The sequence below is a fragment of the Epargyreus clarus genome, unplaced genomic scaffold (genome assembly GCF_041222505.1).
Source record: "Epargyreus clarus isolate Ecla_fem2 unplaced genomic scaffold, WU_Ecla_fem_2.2 ptg000033l, whole genome shotgun sequence".
NCBI lineage: Eukaryota > Metazoa > Arthropoda > Insecta > Lepidoptera > Hesperiidae > Epargyreus > Epargyreus clarus.
In genome coordinates, this window is record NW_027332238.1 from 2,423,324 (window position 1) to 2,441,093 (window position 17,770).

The following is a 17,770-nucleotide window of genomic DNA, read 5'->3' on the forward strand; positions in this document are numbered from 1 at the left end:
TTGGCTGAGCGTTAATTCGCCAAAGCCACAAAAAAGCAACTATTTTTTTTTTTCAATAGTCTATGTCAAAAAAGCGCGGGAAGTTATTGACGTATTTTTATTTTTACGTATGATTTTGTAAATATTTTTTGGTAAAGTTTGTATATTGTGTTTACATAAATAAGTTTAGTCGTCGAATTTATTATTATTAATTTGATTCCTTGGTAAGTCTTCAACAAATTATTTAAATGTCCATTAAGTGTATTATTCTATTTGTATTATTTCATTTATGTAAGTAATTAGTAAAGATTACTCACTCCTAATAAGAAAATATAACCAGTCTTGAGAATTGAATTAGTTGCGTAAAAAAGTTTTGCCACGTCTCCGTGCTAAATGTCACTAAAATATTTGAAATAATTATTTATTTATTATGGAAATTACGCAGTATTAGTTATTTATTCGTAAATTTTCTCTAAAAATGTTTTTATTTGTCAAGAATTCAAAAAAAGAACTTACTAAAATAAGCCGTTTGTGGCTTCATTCAATTTTAAGGCGGCGAAGTATCTTTACTAATCTATGGCCAGATATGAGTGAGGCGATGATGCCGCTAGAATCGAACAGAGGTCTAATCCAACTTCAAAATTCACAAATTCTATTCAAACAGTGGATTTTATTTGTGTACCCTGTGTGTTATTTCTTCAAAATTATTTTTACGTGTATCTGGGTATTGATTTCGTTATAAAAATGTTTCTAAATGAGGATAGGATAAGAATGAAGTACAAAATTAATGAATTATTTATTTATTGTTTAAAATACATAAAATTATTTCAAGTGACAAACACATTATAAGCTAAAACAAGAAGTTTTAAATTTACTATTTTTATGTCTTATGCTTAAGGCGACGCTTCACTTAGCTTTACATTGCCCAAATCTTTTGTGTGCAAATAAGACAAATATGTCATCTACACATACCTTGAACCGAACAAGCTTGTTTATGACATTTTTTTATATAGATTTTATATAGGTAGACAGATTTCTCTTGAAGTTTATTATACATTTTATTACATATAAAATATATACAAAATGTCACACGCTTGTCTCCAGTTCAATTTCGTGAAGAGACATCTATTATCAGTACTTGGCAACGGACTCCCGACGGACAAGATGGTAATTACATAGCTTAGTTCAGCAGAAATACAAAAATAGAGTGATTAAATACAAAAATAGAGGGAATCACTTGTACGTGTTCGGAATCACTCTATTTTTTTTATAATGTAAGAGTAGCAGACGAGCATGCAGTCCACCTGATGGTAAGTGGCTACTGCCGCCCATGGACATCTGTAATCAACCCCGGATAAGATAAGATTTCCTGAGGTCGGTCACAGATGCGCCGCTACCCCTGAGGACTAAGCTGGAACGCCTCGGAAAAGTCTGTCTCCCTTACCACACCCTTCAAACCGGAACACAGCAGCGCATAACACTGCTGTTATTAGGTAGACATAGGTGTGGCGTCGGTGCTTTCCCAAAAGGAGATCTGTCGCCGAATTAGGTGATCATGTCCGCACAGCGGCCGCGGTCCAACAGTCTCACTTCGCTTGTATGCAAGATAAAAAACTTCAATAGCGTGATTCAGGAATGTAACGACATCTCGTGACGAGATGCGGAAAGTTCCAAGTCAATTGTCACTCCATTTATCAAGTATCAAGACTTCTCAAGATACCCACCATAGGTTTGGCAAGTGATAATAATTTATTCCCGTGTAAATGCAAATAAGCACAAATATCTCGCCACATAAGACAAATATACGCTAAGCGATCCGCCCCTACATAATACCACATCGTTGAATTAAATTTACCAAGCATAAAATAGCGTAATATAAAAGAAGCTTCGATATTTTCAGTTCTTAGATTCTTTTTAAAATGAATATCGAAATCTTTGATCTGGCTTAAGAATAAGGCTGAATAAATGTTATAATTAAACATATTGTAAAAAAGAAATAAAATAAAATGTGTACTAATATTCCTTTCTGGAATCGTCGCTGCAGTTTCCACTGCAGCCTTAATCGCCGCTTCCGCCACCATGGACTCCACCAGCGCCGCTTCCGCCATCATGGCCTCCACCACCGCCGCTTCCGCAACCATGGCCTCCACCACCGCCGCAACCGCCACCATGGCCTCCACCACCGCCGCTTCCGCCACCATGGCCTCCACCACCGCCGTTTCCGCCACCATGGCCTCCACCACCGCCGCAACCGCCACCATGGCCTCCACCACCGCCGCTTCCGCCACCATGGCCTCCACCACCGCCGTTTCCGCCACCATGGCCTCCTCCACCGCCGCTTCCGCCACCATGGCCTCCACCACCGCCGCTTCCGCCACCATGGCCTCCACCACCGCCGTTACCGCCACCATGGCCTCCACCACCGCCGCTTCCGCCACCATGGCCTCCACCACCGCCGCTTCCGCCACCATGGCCTCCACCACCGCCGTTTCCGCCACCATGGCCTCCTCCACCGCCGCTTCCGCCACCATGGCCTCCACCACCGCCGCTTCCGCCACCATGGCCTCCACCACCGCCGTTACCGCCACCATGGCCTCCACCACCGCCGCTTCCGCCACCATGGCCTCCACCACCGCCGCTTCCGCCACCATGGCCTCCACCACCGCCGCTTCCGCCACCATGGCCTCCACCACCGCCGCAACCGCCACCATGGCCTCCACCACCGCCGCTTCCGCTTCCACTGCCGCTTCCTCCACCACCGCCGCTTCCACTTCCACTGCCGCTTCCTCCACCACCGCCGCTTCCGCCACCATGGCCTCCACCACCGCCGCTTCCGCCACCATGGCCTCCACCACCGCCGTTTCCGCCACCATGGCCTCCTCCACCGCCGCTTCCGCCACCATGGCCTCCACCACCGCCGCTTCCGCCACCATGGCCTCCTCCACCGCCGCTTCCGCCACCATGGCCTCCACCACCGCCGTTTCCGCCACCATGGCCTCCACCACCGCCGCTTCCGCCACCATGGCCTCCACCACCGCCGTTTCCGCCACCATGGCCTCCACCACCGCCGCTTCCGCCACCATGGCCTCCACCACCGCCGCAACCGCCACCATGGCCTCCACCACCGCCGCTTCCGCCACCATGGCCTCCACCACCGCCGCTTCCGCTTCCACTGCCGCTTCCTCCACCACCGCCGCTTCCACTTCCACTGCCGCTTCCTCCACCACCGCCGCTTCCGCCACCATGGCCTCCACCACCGCCGCTTCCGCCACCATGGCCTCCACCACCGCCGTTTCCGCCACCATGGCCTCCTCCACCGCCGCTTCCGCCACCATGGCCTCCACCACCGCCGCTTCCGCCACCATGGCCTCCACCACCGCCGTTTCCGCCACCATGGCCTCCTCCACCGCCGCTTCCGCCACCATGGCCTCCACCACCGCCGTTTCCGCCACCATGGCCTCCACCACCACCGCTTCCGCTTCCACTGCCGCTTCCTCCACCACCGCCGCTTCCGCTTCCACTGCCGCTTCCTCCACCACTGCCGCTTCCACCTCCACTGCCTCCACCACAGCCGCTTCCACTTCCACTGCCGCTTCCTCCACCACCGCCGTTTCCGCCACCATGGCCTCCTCCACCGCCGCTTCCGCCACCATGGCCTCCACCACCGCCGTTTCCGCCACCATGGCCTCCACCACCACCGCTTCCGCTTCCACTGCCGCTTCCTCCACCACCGCCGCTTCCACTTCCACTGCCGCTTCCTCCACCACCGCCGCTTCCTCCACCACCGCCGCTTCCGCCACCATGGCCTCCACCACCGCCGTTTCCGCCACCATGGCCTCCTCCACCGCCGCTTCCGCCACCATGGCCTCCACCACCGCCGTTTCCGCCACCATGGCCTCCACCACCGCCGTTTCCGCCACCATGGCCTCCTCCACCGCCGCTTCCGCCACCATGGCCTCCACCACCGCCGTTTCCGCCACCATGGCCTCCTCCACCGCCGCTTCCGCCACCATGGCCTCCACCACCGCCGTTTCCGCCACCATGGCCTCCACCACCACCGCTTCCGCTTCCACTGCCGCTTCCTCCACCACCGCCGCTTCCGCTTCCACTGCCGCTTCCTCCACCACCGCCGCTTCCACTTCCACTGCCGCTTCCTCCACCACCACCGCTTCCGCTTCCACTGCCGCTTCCTCCACCACCGCCGCTTCCACTTCCACTGCCGCTTCCTCCACCACCGCCGCTTCCGCTTCCACTGCCGCTTCCTCCACCACCGCCGCTTCCACTTCCACTGCCGCTTCCTCCACCACCACCGCTTCCGCTTCCACTGCCGCTTCCTCCACCACCGCCGCTTCCTCCACCACCGCCGCTTCCGCCACCATGGCCTCCACCACCGCCGTTTCCGCCACCATGGCCTCCACCACCGCCGTTTCCGCCACCATGGCCTCCACCACCGCCGTTTCCGCCACCATGGCCTCCTCCACCGCCGCTTCCGCCACCATGGCCTCCACCACCACCGCTTCCGCTTCCACTGCCGCTTCCTCCACCACCGCCGCTTCCGCTTCCACTGCCGCTTCCTCCACCACCGCCGCTTCCACTTCCACTGCCGCTTCCTCCACCACCGCCGCTTCCTCCACCACCGCCGCTTCCGCCACCATGGCCTCCACCACCGCCGTTTCCGCCACCATGGCCTCCTCCACCGCCGTTTCCGCCACCATGGCCTCCACCACCGCCGTTTCCGCCACCATGGCCTCCTCCACCGCCGCTTCCGCCACCATGGCCTCCACCACCGCCGTTTCCGCCACCATGGCCTCCTCCACCGCCGCTTCCGCTTCCACTGCCGCTTCCTCCACCACCGCCGCTTCCGCTTCCACTGCCGCTTCCTCCACCACTGCCGCTTCCACCTCCACTGCCTCCACCACCGCCGCTTCCACTTCCACTGCCGCTTCCTCCACCACCGCCGCTTCCGCCACCATGGCCTCCACCACCGCCGTTTCCGCCACCATGGCCTCCACCACCACCGCTTCCGCTTCCACTGCCGCTTCCTCCACCACCGCCGCTTCCACTTCCACTGCCGCTTCCTCCACCACCGCCGCTTCCACTTCCACTGCCGCTTCCTCCACCACCGCCGCTTCCACTTCCACTGCCGCTTCCTCCACCACCACCGCTTCCGCTTCCACTGCCGCTTCCTCCACCACCGCCGCTTCCACTTCCACTGCCGCTTCCTCCACCACCGCCGCTTCCGCTTCCACTGCCGCTTCCTCCACCACCGCCGCTTCCGCTTCCACTGCCGCTTCCTCCACCACCGCCGCTTCCACTTCCACTGCCGCTTCCTCCACCACCGCCGCTTCCTCCACCACCGCCGCTTCCGCCACCATGGCCTCCACCACCGCCGTTTCCGCCACCATGGCCTCCACCACCGCCGTTTCCGCCACCATGGCCTCCACCACCGCCGTTTCCGCCACCATGGCCTCCTCCACCGCCGCTTCCGCCACCATGGCCTCCACCACCGCCGTTTCCGCCACCATGGCCTCCACCACCGCCGTTTCCGCCACCATGGCCTCCACCACCGCCGTTTCCGCCACCATGGCCTCCACCACCGCCGTTTCCGCCACCATGGCCTCCTCCACCGCCGCTTCCGCCACCATGGCCTCCACCACCGCCGCTTCCGCTTCCACTGCCGCTTCCTCCACCATGGCCTCCACCACCGCCGTTTCCTCCACCATGGCCTCCACCACCGCCGTTTCCGCCACCATGGCCTCCACCACCGCCGTTTCCGCCACCATGGCCTCCTCCACCGCCGCTTCCGCCACCATGGCCTCCACCACCGCCGTTTCCGCCACCATGGCCTCCACCACCGCCGTTTCCGCCACCATGGCCTCCACCACCGCCGTTTCCGCCACCATGGCCTCCACCACCGCCGTTTCCGCCACCATGGCCTCCACCACCGCCGTTTCCGCCACCATGGCCTCCTCCACCGCCGCTTCCGCCACCATGGCCTCCACCACCACCGCTTCCGCTTCCACTGCCGCTTCCTCCACCACCGCCGCTTCCGCTTCCACTGCCGCTTCCTCCACCACCGCCGCTTCCTCCACCACCGCCGCTTCCGCCACCATGGCCTCCACCACCGCCGTTTCCGCCACCATGGCCTCCACCACCGCCGTTTCCGCCACCATGGCCTCCACCACCGCCGTTTCCGCCACCATGGCCTCCTCCACCGCCGTTTCCGCCACCATGGCCTCCACCACCGCCGCTTCCACTTCCACTGCCGCTTCCTCCACCACCGCCGCTTCCGCTTCCACTGCCGCTTCCTCCACCACCGCCGCTTCCACTTCCACTGCCGCTTCCTCCACCACCGCCGCTTCCACTTCCACTGCCGCTTCCTCCACCACCGCCGCTTCCACTTCCACTGCCGCTTCCTCCACCACCACCGCTTCCGCTTCCACTGCCGCTTCCTCCACCACCACCGCTTCCGCTTCCACTGCCGCTTCCTCCACCACCGCCGCTTCCACTTCCACTGCCGCTTCCTCCACCACCACCGCTTCCGCTTCCACTGCCGCTTCCTCCACCACCGCCGCTTCCGCCACCATGGCCTCCACCACCGCCGTTTCCGCCACCATGGCCTCCACCACCACCGCTTCCGCTTCCACTGCCGCTTCCTCCACCACCGCCGCTTCCACTTCCACTGCCGCTTCCTCCACCACCGCCGCTTCCGCTTCCACTGCCGCTTCCTCCACCACCGCCGCTTCCACTTCCACTGCCGCTTCCTCCACCACCGCCGCTTCCACTTCCACTGCCACTTCCTCCACCACCGCCGCTTCCACTTCCACTGCCGCTTCCTCCACCACCACCGCTTCCGCTTCCACTGCCGCTTCCTCCACCACCACCGCTTCCGCTTCCACTGCCGCTTCCTCCACCACCGCCGCTTCCACTTCCACTGCCGCTTCCTCCACCACCACCGCTTCCGCTTCCACTGCCGCTTCCTCCACCACCGCCGCTTCCACTTCCACTGCCGCTTCCTCCACCACCACCGCTTCCGCTTCCACTGCCGCTTCCTCCACCACCGCCGCTTCCACTTCCACTGCCGCTTCCTCCACCACCACCGCTTCCGCTTCCACTGCCGCTTCCTCCACCACCGCCGCTTCCACTTCCACTGCCGCTTCCTCCACCACCGCCGCTTCCGCCACCATGGCCTCCACCACCGCCGTTTCCGCCACCATGGCCTCCACCACCGCCGTTTCCGCCACCATGGCCTCCACCACCACCGCTTCCGCTTCCACTGCCGCTTCCTCCACCACCGCCGCTTCCACTTCCACTGCCGCTTCCTCCACCACCGCCGCTTCCGCTTCCACTGCCGCTTCCTCCACCACCGCCGCTTCCACTTCCACTGCCGCTTCCTCCACCACAGCCGCTTCCACTTCCACTGCCGCTTCCTCCACCACCACCGCTTCCACTTCCACTGCCGCTTCCTCCACCACCACCGCTTCCGCTTCCACTGCCGCTTCCTCCACCACCGCCGCTTCCGCTTCCACTGCCGCTTCCTCCACCACCACCGCTTCCGCTTCCACTGCCGCTTCCTCCACCACCGCCGCTTCCGCCACCATGGCCTCCACCACCGCCGTTTCCGCCACCATGGCCTCCACCACCACCGCTTCCGCTTCCACTGCCGCTTCCTCCACCACCGCCGCTTCCACTTCCACTGCCGCTTCCTCCACCACCGCCGCTTCCACTTCCACTGCCGCTTCCTCCACCACCGCCGCTTCCGCCACCATGGCCTCCACCACCGCCGTTTCCGCCACCATGGCCTCCACCACCGCCGTTTCCGCCACCATGGCCTCCACCACCACCGCTTCCGCTTCCACTGCCGCTTCCTCCACCACCGCCGCTTCCACTTCCACTGCCGCTTCCTCCACCACCGCCGCTTCCACTTCCACTGCCGCTTCCTCCACCACCACCGCTTCCGCTTCCACTGCCGCTTCCTCCACCACCGCCGCTTCCACTTCCACTTCCGCTTCCTCCACCACCACCGCTTCCGCTTCCACTGCCGCTTCCTCCACCACCGCCGCTTCCACTTCCACTGCCGCTTCCTCCACCACCGCCGCGTCCACTTCCACTGCCGCTTCCTCCACCACTGCCGCTTCCTCCACCACCGCCGCTTCCACTTCCACTGCCGCTTCCTCCACCACCGCCGCTTCCACTTCCACTGCCGCTTCCTCCACCACCACCGCTTCCGCTTCCACTGCCGCTTCCTCCACCACCGCCGCTTCCACTTCCACTGCCGCTTCCTCCACCACCACCGCTTCCGCTTCCACTGCCGCTTCCTCCACCACCGCCGCTTCCACTTCCGCCGCCACCGCCACCGCCATGTCCGCAACCTCCGCCATGTCCATGGCCGCCATGTCCCGCACAGCCGTGACCGCCATGACCGCCATGTCCAGCACAACTGGAATGTCCATGGCCATGTCCAACTTTACCACCATGGCAAAGTCCTCCTGAATGGGCCGGCTTTCGAATACCATGACATGGTAAACCTAAAAATAAATAGGAATTATGTAATCTATGCGTACAACCGGCAGACCTTTAAATTATTTCAATATAATATTCTTTCTACTTCTAGATTCGAGTACATTGTATGTATCAAACATTGATGACCAATTTGATTCTGTTACCGTTATTAAAAGGTTTCATTTTAAACTTTGATTGTACGAAAACTGCCGCGGTCAGTTCATAGTCTTCGAAGAATTTTTATCTAATATAAAGACCAAAGGACCTTATGTGGCCCCTGGTAATACACCTAGAGATAAGTAGTTATCATTGCTTCTAGAAGCATAAAAGTGTAACTGTGTTTTCTATTTTAATTACGGTTCTAACCATCTCGACATTAAGTCATAAATTAATTATTGCTTCGAAGATTATTTTTAGGAGAACTGTGGTTTATAGAATCAAAAGCTTTATTATAATCTATAAATTACAATTACTTCAGTACAAAGAATCTGCGACCTTATTAAGACAATATTTTTATTTCTTGAAATATTAACGTGTAAAATGAGTTTCACCTGTAGTGACATCTGTAATCAACTCGATCAACAGTTCTACCTGACGCTGATCATGTTTTTTTTAATAATAATAAAGGAATAGCAGACAAGCGTGCAGTTCACCTGATGGTAAGTGGCTATTGCCTATACCCAACCCCAGATAGGATTAGATATTCCTACCTGAGGTCGCCCACAGATGCGCCGCTACCCCTGAGGACTAAGCTGGAACGCCTCGGAAAAGTATGTCTCCCTTACCACACTTCAAACCAGAACACAGCACACAGCACACCTCATAACAGCACTGTCACACACACGTTTGACACTGCTGTTATGAGGCAGAAATAGGTGTGGGGTCGCCGGAGTCGAACCACAAAGGATTCTACCACCTTCCATAAACGGGTTAGGTTAGGTTAGGTTATGTTGTAAGTAAGGCATCTACACCCTTCCACCGAAATGCAAGAAATGCTTCACGGTAGACATTATTGTGGCGGTGATACCTTCCTGGATTGATACATACAGATTCTATCAACGTGACTTATTAGGCATTAATAGGCATGATGACAAATTTTTAAAAACCCCTTCTATAACGTAGGTACATGTCTACCGATTCCAAAAATCGAATTATTTCGGTAATAAATTGAGTATTAACGAATATAATAGCATTTGCTTATAGCCATTTTGAATTAAGCGCGAAAACGCTCGCGAGTGTCATGGCGTCCGTTGGTGACGTCAAGTTAGAACATGCCATACAAAATTTCAAGCAATTCAGTTACATACCCAAAAATGACGTCATTCGCGCCCCGTTAGCGTTTCAGACAAGATGGCCGACAGCAGTATTTTATACTTTTATTTAATTGAAAATATAATAAATCTTATTTTTTTTTAAACTGAGTCAAATTTGAGAATCCTTTCAATATATTGTGTTTTCTTAAATCATTTATTCTTTGATTTTTTAATACTGTCATCATGCCAATTATACCTTTACCACGCCGTCGACCAATCAAATACCTCAATTATTTTATAGTCAACTCTTCATACCCTCTCTCCTTTATTATTTGTATACGTACCAACTGAAACAAAAGAAATAAAAATATTAGTTTAATCAATTCATATATGAGGCTGTTAGAACAAAAGTAGCCTAAAGAGAGTAAAAGTGTATAGTCCGCTCTGAAGTTGTTGCGAGGAGGTGTAGTCATACAATTTACTATGGTGACTCGATTCATTTCTATGTTCAGAGCGGACTAGCAGTTTTACGCGGGCTATACAACATTTTTAAATTACGAAAACACAGATAGGTACTCTGTTTCTAGCAGACTCATATTCATTATTTTTGATGTTTATGTCATTTTATTACTCGCCTGCAATGGGTCAATGGGTATTTTTTTCGAACGTATGCACGTAGGTACAGTCCGCGCCAAACTGCTAGTCCGCTCCGAATATAGAAACGAGTGGCGTCGCAATAGCAAATTATAGATATTAGCGGGACTAAACGCGGCACTCCTACGGTACCTGGACTTGAAGTTTGGCGCGGCCTATAAATTTTTTTGGGAAGCTTAACGGATTTTAACGTGTATTATAAAATGTCGTAGGATTCGTCTAAATTTTGGAAATAACGTCTCAGAATTTACTTAACTGCCAAATTAATATGACAAAATATGTATTTTCTTTAAAAAAAATCCTTTTCCTTTAACTTGTCAAATAACTTGTTTATTTATGTGTATCTGTATATTGGTATATTATAATATATATTTATTTTATTGTTAAAATATGTATATTTCTTTATTTTTAATACATATTGATATATCTGCTGTTTCTATTATTGTCTATCGTTCTTTGTTACTTTCGCATAACACCTGCTGCAAATTCTCCTCATCCACCCAGGGTTGACTGGTAGAAAATGCCATCAGGCATTATGTTTGCCCTTTTGTGCATTTCTTTTTAGAGGTGATGCAATAAAATTTTTAAATAAATAAATAAATAAATAAAACATTACTTCCCAGAATTTGATCCTTATAAGCAACACTATCAGATAGCGGACTAATATGGAGGGTGTATATTTTTTCAAAATGAGCTCGTTCGTTCGGCTAAGGAAAAAGATATTTTAAAAAACTAATGATGCAGTTTTCGTTTTTATCAAAATCGGCCTCGTAACTCCTTTCAGCACTTTTCGCTAATCCTTATAGTTTCGGATTTGGACCTGAAGGCCTATTTAAAAAAATCACCCTTTACGTATATTAAGATAATAACTATGTAGTTAAAATATTAAAATACTTACAAGTCGGTTGTATCTGGATGTACGCCAGGCACTGGAAACAAAAATAATTTGTTGAGAACGTTGTAATCTCTAGTGGTTCAAGGGGGCGGACCTCCAAACACAGTTGCTAAAAAAAGGTTGTCAGAACCAAAAAATCTATGAAATGTGTATCAGTCAGCCATAGATTAGTAGATACTTCGCCGCCTTGATATTGAATGAAACAAACGGTTTATTAGTAAGTTCTTTTTTTTAATTTTTGACAAATAAAACATTTTTAGAGAAAATTTACGAATAAATGACTAATACTGCGTAATTTACATAATAAATAAATAATTATTTAAAATATTTTAGGGACATTTTAGCACGGAGACGTGGCAAAACTTTTGTACGCAACTATTTCAATTCTCAAAACTGGGTACATTTTCTTGTTAGGAGTGAGTAATCTTTACCTATCTATGCAGTCAGCAAAAAAGTGTGGAAAAAATGTGGGGCGTTTTTCGAAAACTGATAAATGGAGCACCCCACGCTTTTTCAAAATTATACTATTTACTGTTCCTTAATTGATTACTAGATTAAAAATTATTTTATACTTTTAGTTGATTTTATTATGAAAAAGCGTATTTTTTTAGTGTTTTAAAGTATATACTTATAATCATCATCCATCATCAACCCATTACTGTCCCACTGCTGGGCACGGGTCTCCTCTCAGAATGAGAAGGATCAGGCCATAGTCCACCGCGCTGGCCAAGTGCGTATTGGTAGACTTCACATACCTTTAAGATTTTTTTTTTTATAAATCTCTCAGGTATGCAGGTTTCCTCACGATGTTTTCCTTCACCGTTTAGTAAGTGATAATTAATTTTTAAAGATCATATATACTATAAAGATCTATACTATATATATACTTATAAAGATCATAATAAATAATTTTACTAACTTACCATTATACCAAGGACTAGTAGAAGCCTCATTTTGACGGTGTGTATTTTCCTAGCGATTCATCATCTTTTATAGCGCAGAAGTCTCTGCGTAATAAGAGAGTGATTGCACTTGTGTATTGTTATTATGCTAATATTAAAAATAAAAGAAAGTTATTAGCGAACCGCGATAGATATCGAAAAACCATTGATTGAGATTTTAAAGGTGGTAAAATCCTTAGTGATTCGACTCCGGCGGCAACAGCCACACCTATTTCTGTTATAATAGCTGTTTTAAGTGCTGCTGTGTTCTGGTTTGAAGGGTAACAGAGACATACTTTTCCGAGGAGTTCCAACTTAGTCCTCACGTTCGGAGTTTGTAGGCGTTCTAACTTATGACCAGCGTAGGTAACACTCTAAACCTATCTGGGGTTGGATATAGATGACCATGGATGGCAGTCGCCTTGCCATCAGGTGGACTGCACGCTTGTCTACTACTCTAACATATACTCTTATATTAATACTAGCTGACCCGGCAAACGTGTTGCCATATAAATAAAAATGTTAAGGGTAAACAACCCTTATCACTTAGGGATATGAAAAATAGATAGTAGCCGATTCTCAGAGCTATTGAATATGCATATAAAATTTGGTGAAAGTCGGTAAAGCCGTTTCGGAGGAGTACGGTAACTAACATTGTGACACGAGAATTTTATATATAAGATGTAAAAATAACCAGAGTACAGATATAATCTCTCAGGTATGCAGGTTTCCTCGCGATGTTTTCCTTCACCGTTTAGCAAGTGATAATTAATTTCTAACACGCACATAACTTTGAAAAAACTGAGGTGCCTGCCTGGGATTAGTCGATCTCTAGTAGGCAAAACATTGGATAGATCAAAAGATAGATTATTAAGGAGATAAACTAAACCTAATTATACCTACGGAACATCAAGTAAGTACTAAAATAAATGACTTTTATGATTAATATGATATTTTTATTGTTTATAACATTATTATTGTATGAACAAAAGAAGGAATGATATTATTGATTAATAATATTTTATTATATGCATTGTGTTTTTACAAAGGAAAGTTCACCTTTGATTACAAGGTATCAATGTCACATGTGTTTCTATGACGCACTGGCGTACTAAAGGAGGTCGGTCCGCCCCGGGCTCCTGGGGGCCTATCACCATCTTCTAAAAACCATCATAGTTCAGGATAGTTGTATTTCCTCCTTAAAACAGTAAAATATTCCGTCATACACAGTTGAACAAACTTAAACCCTTATTAATTTTTCGCTTATCCATCGTATAAAACCAACTGAAATTGTCATATTTTGCTTAAAAAATTAAATTTCCTGCAAAAATAGTAAAAGTATGATTAAAATAATTTTGTTTTAAGAGATGGTAGTAACCCTGGTCCTGAGGCTCTAGCGGCTTAAGGGGGCGTAAGGGGCGGCCCGCCCTGGGCCTCCGATTCTGGGGGCCTCCAAACAGTTGCTAAAGATCGTCAGAACCAAACAATCTATGAAATGTGTATCAGTTACAAATAATTATAGTTCAAAAAACTAAAAAACACGCTTTTATGATAAAATCAACTAAAAAGTAGAAAATAATTTTCAATCTAAGAATCAAATAAGGAACAGTAAATAGTATAATTGTGGAAAAAGTGTGGGGTGCTTTTCGAACCTGATAAATGGAATGAAGGCAACCTTATTTGCAATTGTACACACAGTACAAATGCAAATAGACAAAATAAATAAACAAACTGCACGGTTACTAAACTAATTAATAATAAATAAGACAATCAATTTAAAAAATATTCCTTAAAAAAATTCAAGAGTAAAACAATACAATACATAACTAAACTTCTTTTTGATGTGAAGCTTCTATAGCCGCACGTAAAACCGATTTCTGGCGTGGCGACGCATGCCGTGGCGCCACGCTATACGATGGTATATATATACAGTCTATATGCAGTAGTGTGTACGGTGTGGCGACGCGTCGCCACGCTATACGATGGTATATATATACAGTCTATATGCAGTAGTGTGTACGGTGTAGCGACGCGTCGCCATGCGCAATCGACCACTGATTAAACGAATTAAGTTGTCACGATTTGAAATAAATTCGTAATTTTTTGTATTTAATGAAAATAAATGTTTATTCAATAAATAGTCATCGTTATCTGGAAAAAAATCGTAATATTTTATTTTATCATTATGACATATTTAGTTCCTATCACAATATGTTCTTTTCTGCATATTACTTTTACAAAATAATGTCGATGTTTCACATCTGCCAGGCGTCCCGTGACGGCTCACATTTTTTTGTTTAATACTCAATAAATTTGTTTATTATTACATGCTATGTGCTTCAACAAACTTGAATGAGGACAAACTCAGCGAATGCCATGAGCAGGTAGACTTGGCCCTGATTTTCACAATCCCAGATTTTATCAAATCAAATCAACTTTTTACACAAGGGCATCCTTTCAACTTTCCACCGCGGGCCTCCGACCTTAGTCCGCCAGTCCTGAGGGCCTCCAAGCTCAGTTCCCAACCCTTAGTGTAAGGGTATATTTTCATTACAATACTTTTTAGATAGTTCTCGTCAATTTAGTTGCTGGTGAGTACCAATATAGCAGGAAACTATATCTTATATATAAAATTCTCGTGTCACAATGTTAGTTACCGTACTCGTCCGAAACGGCTTTGCCAATTTTCACCAAATTTTATATGCATATTCAGTAGGTCTGAGAATCGGCTACTATTTATTTTACATACCCCTAAGTGATAAGGGTTGTTCACCCTTAACATTATTTTATTTATATGGCATCACAACGTTTGCCGGGTCAGCTAGTAAAAATATAAAAGGACTAGCTGACCCGGCAAACTTTGTACCGCCTCAAAATCTGTTTATCAAATATATTTCATATAAAATATAGCCTATTTTACTCGTGGATAATGTAACTTTCGAATGGTGAAAGAATTTTTAAAATCGGTCCAGTACTTTTTGAGCCTATTCATTACAATCAAACAAACAAAGTTTTCCTCTTTATAATATTAGAATAGATAGTATAGATATTATATGTTTTAGAGAATAAATGTCATAGAAAGGATTGTCAGAGAAAATAAAGAATGGACTTGTTATTGAATCTTTTATTATGTAAAATAGTCTTTCAGGAATAATGAGTTTACATTCGGAACTAAAATAGACAGACAGCAGTAGACAGATAGAAATAGTTGTCGTAAAGTCATTACGGTATTTGTAAGGCAAAAAAAGTCGCCAGGATCAAACAAAGGATGATTTTGAAGGTGGTAGAACCATTTGTGGTTCGACTCCGGCGGCACCACCGCCACACCTATTTCTACTTAATAACAGCAGTGTTAGGCGCTGCTGTGCTCCGGTTTGAAGTAAGGGAGACAGACTTTACCGAGGCGCTCCAGCTTAGTCCTCAGGGATAGCGGCGTATCTCAAATGATTTATGTATAATTCTTTAGAAACATACATAAGTCATACCATTGAAGAATTTGTTGGTTAATCGACTAATTATTCGATGTTAAGACCAGGACTTACGGCTTAATAAGAGAAAGTAATAGTTTGGCAAATAAGTTACCGCCTTTTTTAGGATTATTTTTTTAATAGAAATAGATAACTGATTAAATAGAAAAATTTTATTGTGTGTTGTTTACAACTTCGTTTAAACGTTAAATATGATTTTCTTTATCTCTTTGTTTAGTAATCACTTGGATTTGACTCGAAAAAGTCAGTTTTGCAAATAGTCAACTTTACGTCTGTATTAAACGAAACTCCGCCCATAGCAAGTCAAATCTATTATAATGGTCCTTAAAATAAACTTAACTAAGTCGGACATAAAAATATAAATTCTTGGAGAACAAAACGTCCGCTTTCGAATGATTTGAAACATTGAGCCAAAAAATTGTTAATACACGAAATGTTTAAATTGATGAATGGCGGGAACTTAACTGCCAAATTAATATGAAAAAATGTGTATTTTCTTAAAATTGAGGCTTTTCCTTTAGTTTGTCATTTATCATTACTTCCCAGATTTTTGTATTTTTTTTCAAAATGAACTCCTTCGATTCCCGGTTAGGGAAAAGTTATTTAAAAAAGTAATGATGCATTTATAGTTTTTATTCAAAACGGGCTCGTAACTCCTTTCAGCATTTTTAGCAAATCCTTATAGTTTCGGATTTTGCCCTGAAGGCCCGTTTGAAAAATTCACCCTGTATATTACGTGTGTGCACATGTGCTTTTGTGTAATGAACTTGACTTTATAATTAGTTGTATAGAAGTCACATTGACCCTTTTTAAGACCTTATTAAGACCTGAAGACAATTATTTTATTATAATAACAATATAATCATTGATATGTTAATCAAGAAAATAACATTGTTATTACAAAAGGTGACATTATTGTTTGTTATTAATTAAATATGTTATTGTTTAATAAAACAATATAAAATATAAATAGACAATAAAATTATTCAATTAAATTGTTATTCAATTCTTTTGTAGTCGAATAAAAACATTATTAAATTTATTTATAGTGGTTCCGTGGATTTACAGAGTTGTTTTTAAAAAAAACAGTGATAGCCTGGTGGTTAAGGAAGTCGGCCTTTCAATCGAGGGGTCCGAGGTTCAAATCCCAGGCACGTCTGATTTTCAGTTATGTGCGTATTAGAAATTAATTATTAATTAAACGGTGAAGGAAAACATCGTGAGGAAACCTGCATACCTAAGAGATTAAAAAAAATCTCAAAGGTATGTGAAGTCTACCAATACGCACTTGGCCAGCGCGGTGGACTATGGCCTAATCCTTCTCACTCTGAGAGGAGACCCGTGCCCAGCAGTGGGACAGTAATGGGGTTGTTAGTGATTGATTGATGACGGAGTTGTTTTTTATCCTTACGAAGGGTAAGTAATCTGTATTATGTATGTTTGTCTCATTCTTTGTCACGCTGCAGCACAAACGGCTTGACAGATTAACATATGAGGTGTCGTTGGATTCGTCTAAATTGTGGTAGTGACATAGGCTATAAGTTTAATTAGTTTTTTTTTGTATTTATAATAATAAAAAAGAAAAAATAAGAATTAAATTGAAAGTAAAAGTTAATTAATCCTTATTTGAAAAAAAATATAACACCTTGTAATATGTAACTACTAAAACACACTAAAATGTACATTGAGATACAATTCAATAACTTAAAAACTTGTCTAATGTATTTTAATACACAAATTGGTGGCAAAGTCTAGATAATTAATATATATTATACTAGCTGACCCGGCAAACGTTGTGTTGCCATATAAATAAAAAAAATGTTAAGGTTCACCCTTATCACTTACGGGTTTGAAAAATAGATAGAATATTTGAAACTGCGATGGTAGCGAAGTCCGTCGAATCCAATGTGAAACATTCCAAAATCAACAACTACTTACGAATTAAAAATTATTAAAAAAAACCTTTTTCCACGCACTAAATTGTGAATCTAAACAATTCTCAAGTTCCCTTGAACACACACAACAAATTTCATCAAAATCAGTCCAGTCGTTTAGGAG

At 46.6% G+C, this 17,770-nt stretch overlaps 1 protein-coding gene and 1 long non-coding RNA gene across 2 annotated transcripts in view; both read right to left on the minus strand.

The window, feature by feature from the left end:
* Positions 1-17,770, minus strand: part of LOC140755632 (uncharacterized) — a 224,412-nt gene that overhangs the window by 106,090 nt on the left and 100,552 nt on the right. The window lies entirely within an intron of this gene.
* Positions 8,314-12,328, minus strand: LOC140755532 (uncharacterized). The gene is made up of 3 exons (XR_012103787.1): positions 12,207-12,328; positions 11,287-11,317; positions 8,314-10,081 (listed from the first exon to the last, which is right to left on the minus strand). It is a non-coding gene; the product is annotated as an uncharacterized LOC140755532 (long non-coding RNA).